The sequence below is a fragment of the Atractosteus spatula genome, chromosome 10, assembly GCF_055471065.1.
Source record: "Atractosteus spatula isolate fAtrSpa1 chromosome 10, fAtrSpa1.hap1, whole genome shotgun sequence".
Classification (NCBI taxonomy): Eukaryota; Metazoa; Chordata; class Actinopteri; order Semionotiformes; family Lepisosteidae; genus Atractosteus; species Atractosteus spatula.
In genome coordinates, this window is record NC_142715.1 from 8,940,703 (window position 1) to 8,947,305 (window position 6,603).

At 42.2% G+C, this 6,603-nt stretch overlaps 1 non-coding gene across 1 annotated transcript; it reads right to left on the reverse strand.

Moving 5' to 3' along the window:
* Nucleotides 1-3,736: 3,736 nt before the first annotated feature.
* trnal-caa (transfer RNA leucine (anticodon CAA)) lies at nucleotides 3,737-3,849 on the reverse strand. The gene is made up of 2 exons: nucleotides 3,812-3,849; nucleotides 3,737-3,782 (listed from the first exon to the last, which is right to left on the reverse strand). It is a non-coding gene; the product is annotated as a tRNA-Leu (tRNA).
* Between the last annotated feature and the right edge of the window lie 2,754 nt (nucleotides 3,850-6,603).

Here is a 6,603-nt window from a genome sequence, read left to right on the forward strand (position 1 = left end):
AGCAGCTGCGTCAGATCTCCCCAGATTTCCAGGATGGTGGTGCCCAGGATGCCACACAGCATACTGAGAAAGACACCATGTACATGCTGCGCCAGCTTAGAAAGGCGACAGTCACTCAGAAGGAGATGACTGAGATCAGCCACCGTAAAAGACTTTTGGGAGGACTGATTGCTGCCACCACTGTTATGCATTTGCTCTTTTGGTAGGTTTGTTTGTTACTGGCACTCTCACCCTGACTGCCCCAAGAAGGCAGGTGTCAGAGATGCCAGAGGTTAGTGACAGACTGTATCAACAGCAGCAAAAGTTGGAAAGCTTAGGGAAACCCTACAGGCAACTTCCTATGCAACAGGGTTGAATCTTATTCCCCAACCAGTGGACATGATTGTTGGTGTTATACAGTGGGTTTATGCTTGTGTGCAACAGGCCAGAATGTTGACACAAGACCTGTTAAGGGAGTTTAGTGCCACTGTAGCCAGTCTAGCCATGGCACAATTCCCAAACCACTTGATTCCACTCTTCTCAGTAGAGGAGTATGTGACATTAACCCCATTGCTCATAGCTCACCTAGAAGGCAATCCAAGATTGAATTTGGTTCCAAATCTTGAGATGGGTATGGCTACCAAAGCTATCCATTGGCTGTGTCTAACTGATCCACCAATGAAAGGTGTAAAGCTACTAATGGGCAGAGGGAGGTTAATGAACCCCATGAAGAGCAGGTGGGAAGTAAATGGCTGGTCAGCACACCACATTTAACTGACACTATGACTTGTGACAGGCATGATACAGCTACCGCAATGCAGCTACCTAATCAAACAGTTTTCCTGCAAGTTCCCAAGGAGGCCATAGTACAGCATGGTGACTTAACACTGTAAGGTCTGGAACCAGACAATTTAAGACCAAACTTGAGGTCGTGGATCCCTTCAGGTGCCACACTATTGAATTGGATAGAAATCCAAGAAACAGTAAGCCCTGAAGAGGTACAGGTAGTTAGTTTGCTTTAATGGAACAAACCTCCAAACCACCCTAGCAGGTGCCCAACAGAGGTGTTGTGGTTCATCAGGGGGGCTGGGAACAGGAACTGTTGTTATTGTAACACTACTGCCGGGTAGCTGGGTCATGACTGACAGTGTACTCTGAATGCTGTACTCTCACATCAAGATGTACTCTGGGTAGCATGAATGAGTCAAAGGTAGCATGTCAAAAGAAAGGAAGTGACTTCTCCCCAAATATCTACTACAGAGGTATCAGATATTGACAGTGAACTTCCTGATGTGTAATTCCTAGACTGAGATAATGTCTCCTACTTGTTTATACATACTCCAGATGTTGTTCATCATGTTTGTATCCAATGCTGGTTCCTGTATGAATTCTCGAGGAGTAATGTGGACATTTAAGGTTAATGTTCTAATGACAAGGGACATCACTTAACTCTGTTGTGTTTTGAAGGCAACAACGCCTCAGGACCTCGTGACCTTCAAAAAGGGGGGATATGTAGCGGCAATGCTTGTTAATAAGACAGAATTAAGTGTTGCTGTGCTTTCCCAAATGAGGCCCCATCTCCCTCTTCATCTCTGTGGTGCAGCCACAGAGAAGCTATTCATGCAGGTTGATTTAAAGATGTTTTCTTTTGATAAGGGACAGCTCCCAAAGGGGGATGCACTTAGCTAAGCCTGGCTATCATGATCAATGGTCATCCATTGGCGCCTATCTGTCTAGGGAGTGCCAGATGGACATCTGGACTGCATTCCTAAGTGTCAGGAGTAAGTGACTGATATCTCACCTTGATCAACCAATCAGGGACTGGTAGGGCCGAGTAACCCACGTGGAATTCTGATGCCCATGAAACTTTCAGCCAATGAACGAGCTGAAGTTCCTCCAGGTAAAAACAGGCAACACAGAGAGCCTGTGGTGGACTTTTCTGAGACTATTTCAGACAATTCTAAAGGGAATTCAAAGGAGAATTCCAGGGCAGGATGGCCCAGGAGCAGAAGGCTCCCAAGGGCAGGACATTCTCCCAGCGCGCCTCCTGACCATCCTGAGACTCAGCCCGGACAACCACGGAACGGCCAGTGTGTCCGAGTGCCAGAACTTTGCTTTGTTCTAAGAGTCGAGAGCGGAGGTTGCCAGAGAGTAACCAGAGGATCCACCCGAGGTTAGCATCAGCAGGAAGCCTCGTGAACAGGTCGGAACTGTGGACAGCTGAATCACTATTCAGAACTAGCGCTTCATCAGGAACGAACCGGTCCTCTTCCTGACTTGCTGGGACCCACAGTCATCTTTTCTCCTGAGCACAACTTTGCTAGTTAAAGCCAACACTAACTAGCCGGTCAGTGAGCATCAGCAACGCACCGTCGCAAGCCACACAGCACAGCCTGGCACCAAGCCAGAGAGCGCCGATTGGACAGCAACGGCCTGCAACTGTTTCTTTGTGCCTGCAGGAGATCTGAATCCCCAGAGATTGGATGAGTATTCAACTTCAATGCATTACAGCTCGAGAATTCAATTGTCATCCCAACCAGTTGATATCAATTTAATTCCTAAGAGTTATGTACTTGTTTTGAGTATCTAATGTAGAAGTTATAACCAAGTTCATTTACGAAACGGTCTAAATGAATGATATACTGAACGTATGTCCTCTTGATATATGTAACACTTCGTAACTGATTGAATATATACCTTTTGTATTCTGATAACACTCTCGATAAGATCTGTTAGGTTTATATGCATATTCTATGTATTAATAAATGTATCCTCGTGTATTAGTACCTGTGTGTGTGCGCTGTTTGAGTTATATTGCATGGTTGGATTCTAAAGCCATTAAAGAATCAATTTTGTGATTTAATGCTACAATTAATAATTGCCCCAGTAAATGCCCAAACCCTACAGAACTGGTGTCTTCAGAGAGCACACTACAATCAATATCACCAGTGTTATCACTACCGAACGCTAAATATAGATCCTGGCAATAATTCATGAGTTGTTCGTTAGAAAATTGTTTATGTTTTTTTTTAACATATTTTCAATACCAGACAAAAAAGTCGAAAGTTTCAATTTCATGCAACTGATGAAATCTCTCTTCGATGGAAGTTATAAGTACAGTACATCCAAAATACTGCGGAATCAATCAAATTTACATGTTTCTTGTGGATCCAGAAGATCATTTTGAGACTCAAAACATGCCTGTCTTTTCTTTTTTCGAGGACGAAGGAGTAGCAGCAGGAGTAGCAGTAATGGCAAGAACGTGTTTAGAGTTCAGCACTTCTCATTTCTAATGCAGAGCCTCGACTCGGAAAGCACCGCCCGCGATAACAGAAATTGCAGAGTTGGTCTGTTCATGCTGCCTACACGCTTTGAATTGCTGGCATTTTCTGCAAGTTCCTTTTTGAGGGTTCATGAAATTCCTCACATTTGAGCCAACACTAAAATATTTCATTCGGGGTCGCCTAATTCATACTGCAAACCGAATCTACAGGGGAATGCTGTGGCACATGAAGCCGTTTGTTATTCTGTTGTGAGGTGTGAGGGGCAGAATGCAAATTGAGTTGGTGAATAGAAAATGAAACAGGAGTCACTTCTTGAGCTACGAATTCCAAAAAGTATGAAAACCTGTGCATTTTAACAGTGCAGAATACTCACAAATTGCACTGAGTTGCTCGGTTTCTTCTGCTGCTTTTATATTTCAGTCATTCACTGTCAGCTAGCACTGGAACAATTCAAGAGAGGTAAAAACAGAAGCTGTCAGGAGTGGGATTTGAACCCACGCCTCTATTTGGAGACCAGAACACCCAAGCCAGTTGGAAAGACACATGTCCTTGAGTCTGGCACCTTAGACCACTCGGCCACCCTGACAAGCAAGAGCAAGTGGTGTGCTGAATGCACCAGTAGTTGACTAAACTGAGTTTCTTCCCTGAAATTATTTGCTTGCGAAGAGCCAAGTTGCCTTGAATGGATCTTGGAAATCAAATATATGGATGGATTGTTATTCGGTTGTGAGTTTTGAGGGGCGTATTATAAATTGAGTTGGTGAAAAGGCGCTTTTTGTTAGTCTGTCGGGAGGCTGCACAAGGTGTTTAGAGGGAGAACTTCTAAAAGACAGGCTCTCTATGTTTAACATCAAGGCAGATTTTTTTTTCTCAATGGAAATACTCTTTGGCGCTTTCAGCTTTACGTAGGGAACAACGCCTGCCGAGATCACTTTTGAGCCAGTGCACATGGTAAAGTGCCACCAATTACATTTAATATTGGCTGTGGTAGCAAGCTGCTTTTGTTTGTGAAGCTTTTACTTCTTCAAGCTGAATTATCGGCAGGACTAGCTTATTAAATCTTTGCTCAAAGCGCTCCATCAGAAATACCTTGTCCATGTTCAAAAGAGATCAGGGGATTTACTTCATGCTTTCACATAGCATACCTTACACGAAAGATTTAAATGGGGAATTGATTGTGCTTCTTGATGTTGTTCCTGTGGTTGCCTTGGTTACAATGGTGAACGTTCTTCCATGTTCTGCTAGAGTATCCACTGGGTGGGCTTTATCAATTGGCTCGGATAGGTCATCAGTGCTCCGTCTCCAGAAAAATAATCAGCACTGTCTTTTTTCTGTGCACATGACCGTCTTTTAAAACGTGATTATGAAATCACGAGTTCATTGATTTCTCCAAATAACAACAATACATTTTAACCCAGCGGTTAGCATTCCTTCAATCCAATAGTTTTACTCAAATTAAAAAGCAGCGCAACATATAAAGAGATTATATTCAAAGATTTCAACGTTCTTATTGGATTGCCTGTATGCAGATATCGCTCAGAATTGCTAATATGATTTTAATTCAGTTTTTCTCTACTACTTCCAGAGATTTTTATTGACCTTGCTGAAGCAGAGAAGTGACATAATCACAAATGCGACCAGTTGAGCAGCTGTTTCTGGTTAATAATGATTAATGCAAAAAAAACAGCTCCTTGCATTAAGAGCAAGAGCAACCAACGCGCTCGCTTGTTGAGTTGGGTATTTTCCAAGCTACTCTTCCTTAGCTGTAAAGTTATTTGGTGAGCATGGACCTCTGAGAAGGAGTCTGAATCCACCAAGAAGACAGGAATTCTAATATCGTACTGCCGTCTTGTGTACAAATTATTTGTTCAGCTCTAACTTCTGCGTGCGTTCACAAGGCATCTCAAAAGGACGTATTATTTTAGAAAATGATCCTTTCTGTTACCATTCCTGTGGTTGGAGCGTTGTTTCGCCCTTTTATGTTCTACAATATTTACAGACAAGGTTTTATCACTGGAGTTGTACAGAACAAGTGTGCATCAGTCCATGAAAATCATCAGTACTGCTGTTTTTCTATGCATAGTTTAATCAAGAGCACTTAAAAGATGCAAAAGATGGATTGTGTTCTGTGAGCACCTGCACATCTCTAAGTCGCTTCCTCAGCCTTCTATGTTGGGGATGTATCTCAGTGGTAGAGTGCATGCTTTGCATGTATGAGGTTCTGGGTTCAATCCCTGGCATCTCCCAGTGCTTTATGTTACTGTGCTCACATGGCAGTCTTCTGTTGAGTGAGAACTCTTTGCTCGTGTTCATAGAGAGCCAGGTTTACACAATTAAACTACAGTGTTCTCTGCAGTTTTAAATGTACCTCCAAAGCATTTAGTTCTGTTAACTACCAAAGAATGTGAACTAATTTAAAGTCACATTCAGGAAATCCAGAGAACGTTTTCACACTTGTCGTGGCTGTTGCAGAAAAACCTCACCCGCGATGTTGAATCTCACCCGGGATTTCCTGAGAGATCATTCACCAAGCGAGTCCTCCCTCTGGACTCCGCACTGAGCTGAAAGCTGCACGAATTCCTAACTGCGTGTCCTGTACTGTGTAGCACAGTGACAAGAACGCCTTGAGTTTTTTTCCGTATGTGAAGGAAAATGCAAAAGATCATGAAATGTATTGATGGTATAAAATATCCATGGAACAACTCAAGAAAGAACTGACGGACAAAACAATGCCATTTGATGATTACAAGAGAAACACAACCGTCCGAACATGGGCTTGGATCCTGAACGCTTGCCTTAAAAGACAAAGCAAAGGATATAACCTGTAAATGTCTTCATGTCTTACAGTTTTTGAAATAACACAATTTCATCCTTTCTTAATAATTTCTTACTATTGATAGATGCTTTTTTGAATTTTAACAGAATCACAATTACAGACATTTGGGGTTAAACTGTTATTCACATACTCTAACGAAGAGAAAAGTTAGTGTCTTCTGGTGTGTGAGCCCATTTCTCAAAAAATAAAAAAATAAGTTATAAATATTGAATTGTTCTATTTTGTAGGCTTGCATAGTCTTATTCATATTTCAGTTAAACATTTTCTTCTGTAGTAATTTCATTTGATATTATATTAATCCTGATTTACAATTTTTGGACCTGGTTCATCTTAAATAATTTGTAATTAGAGACTTCAGAACTGTGTGTCTGAACAGGTAGTGAGTAACACAGGGGCACCTCAAGGGACAGTTCTTTCTCCATTCCTCTTCACCCTCTATACTTCGGACTTTAAGTACAACTCAAAGTCATGCCACCTGCAGAAGTTCTCAGATGACTCTGCAAT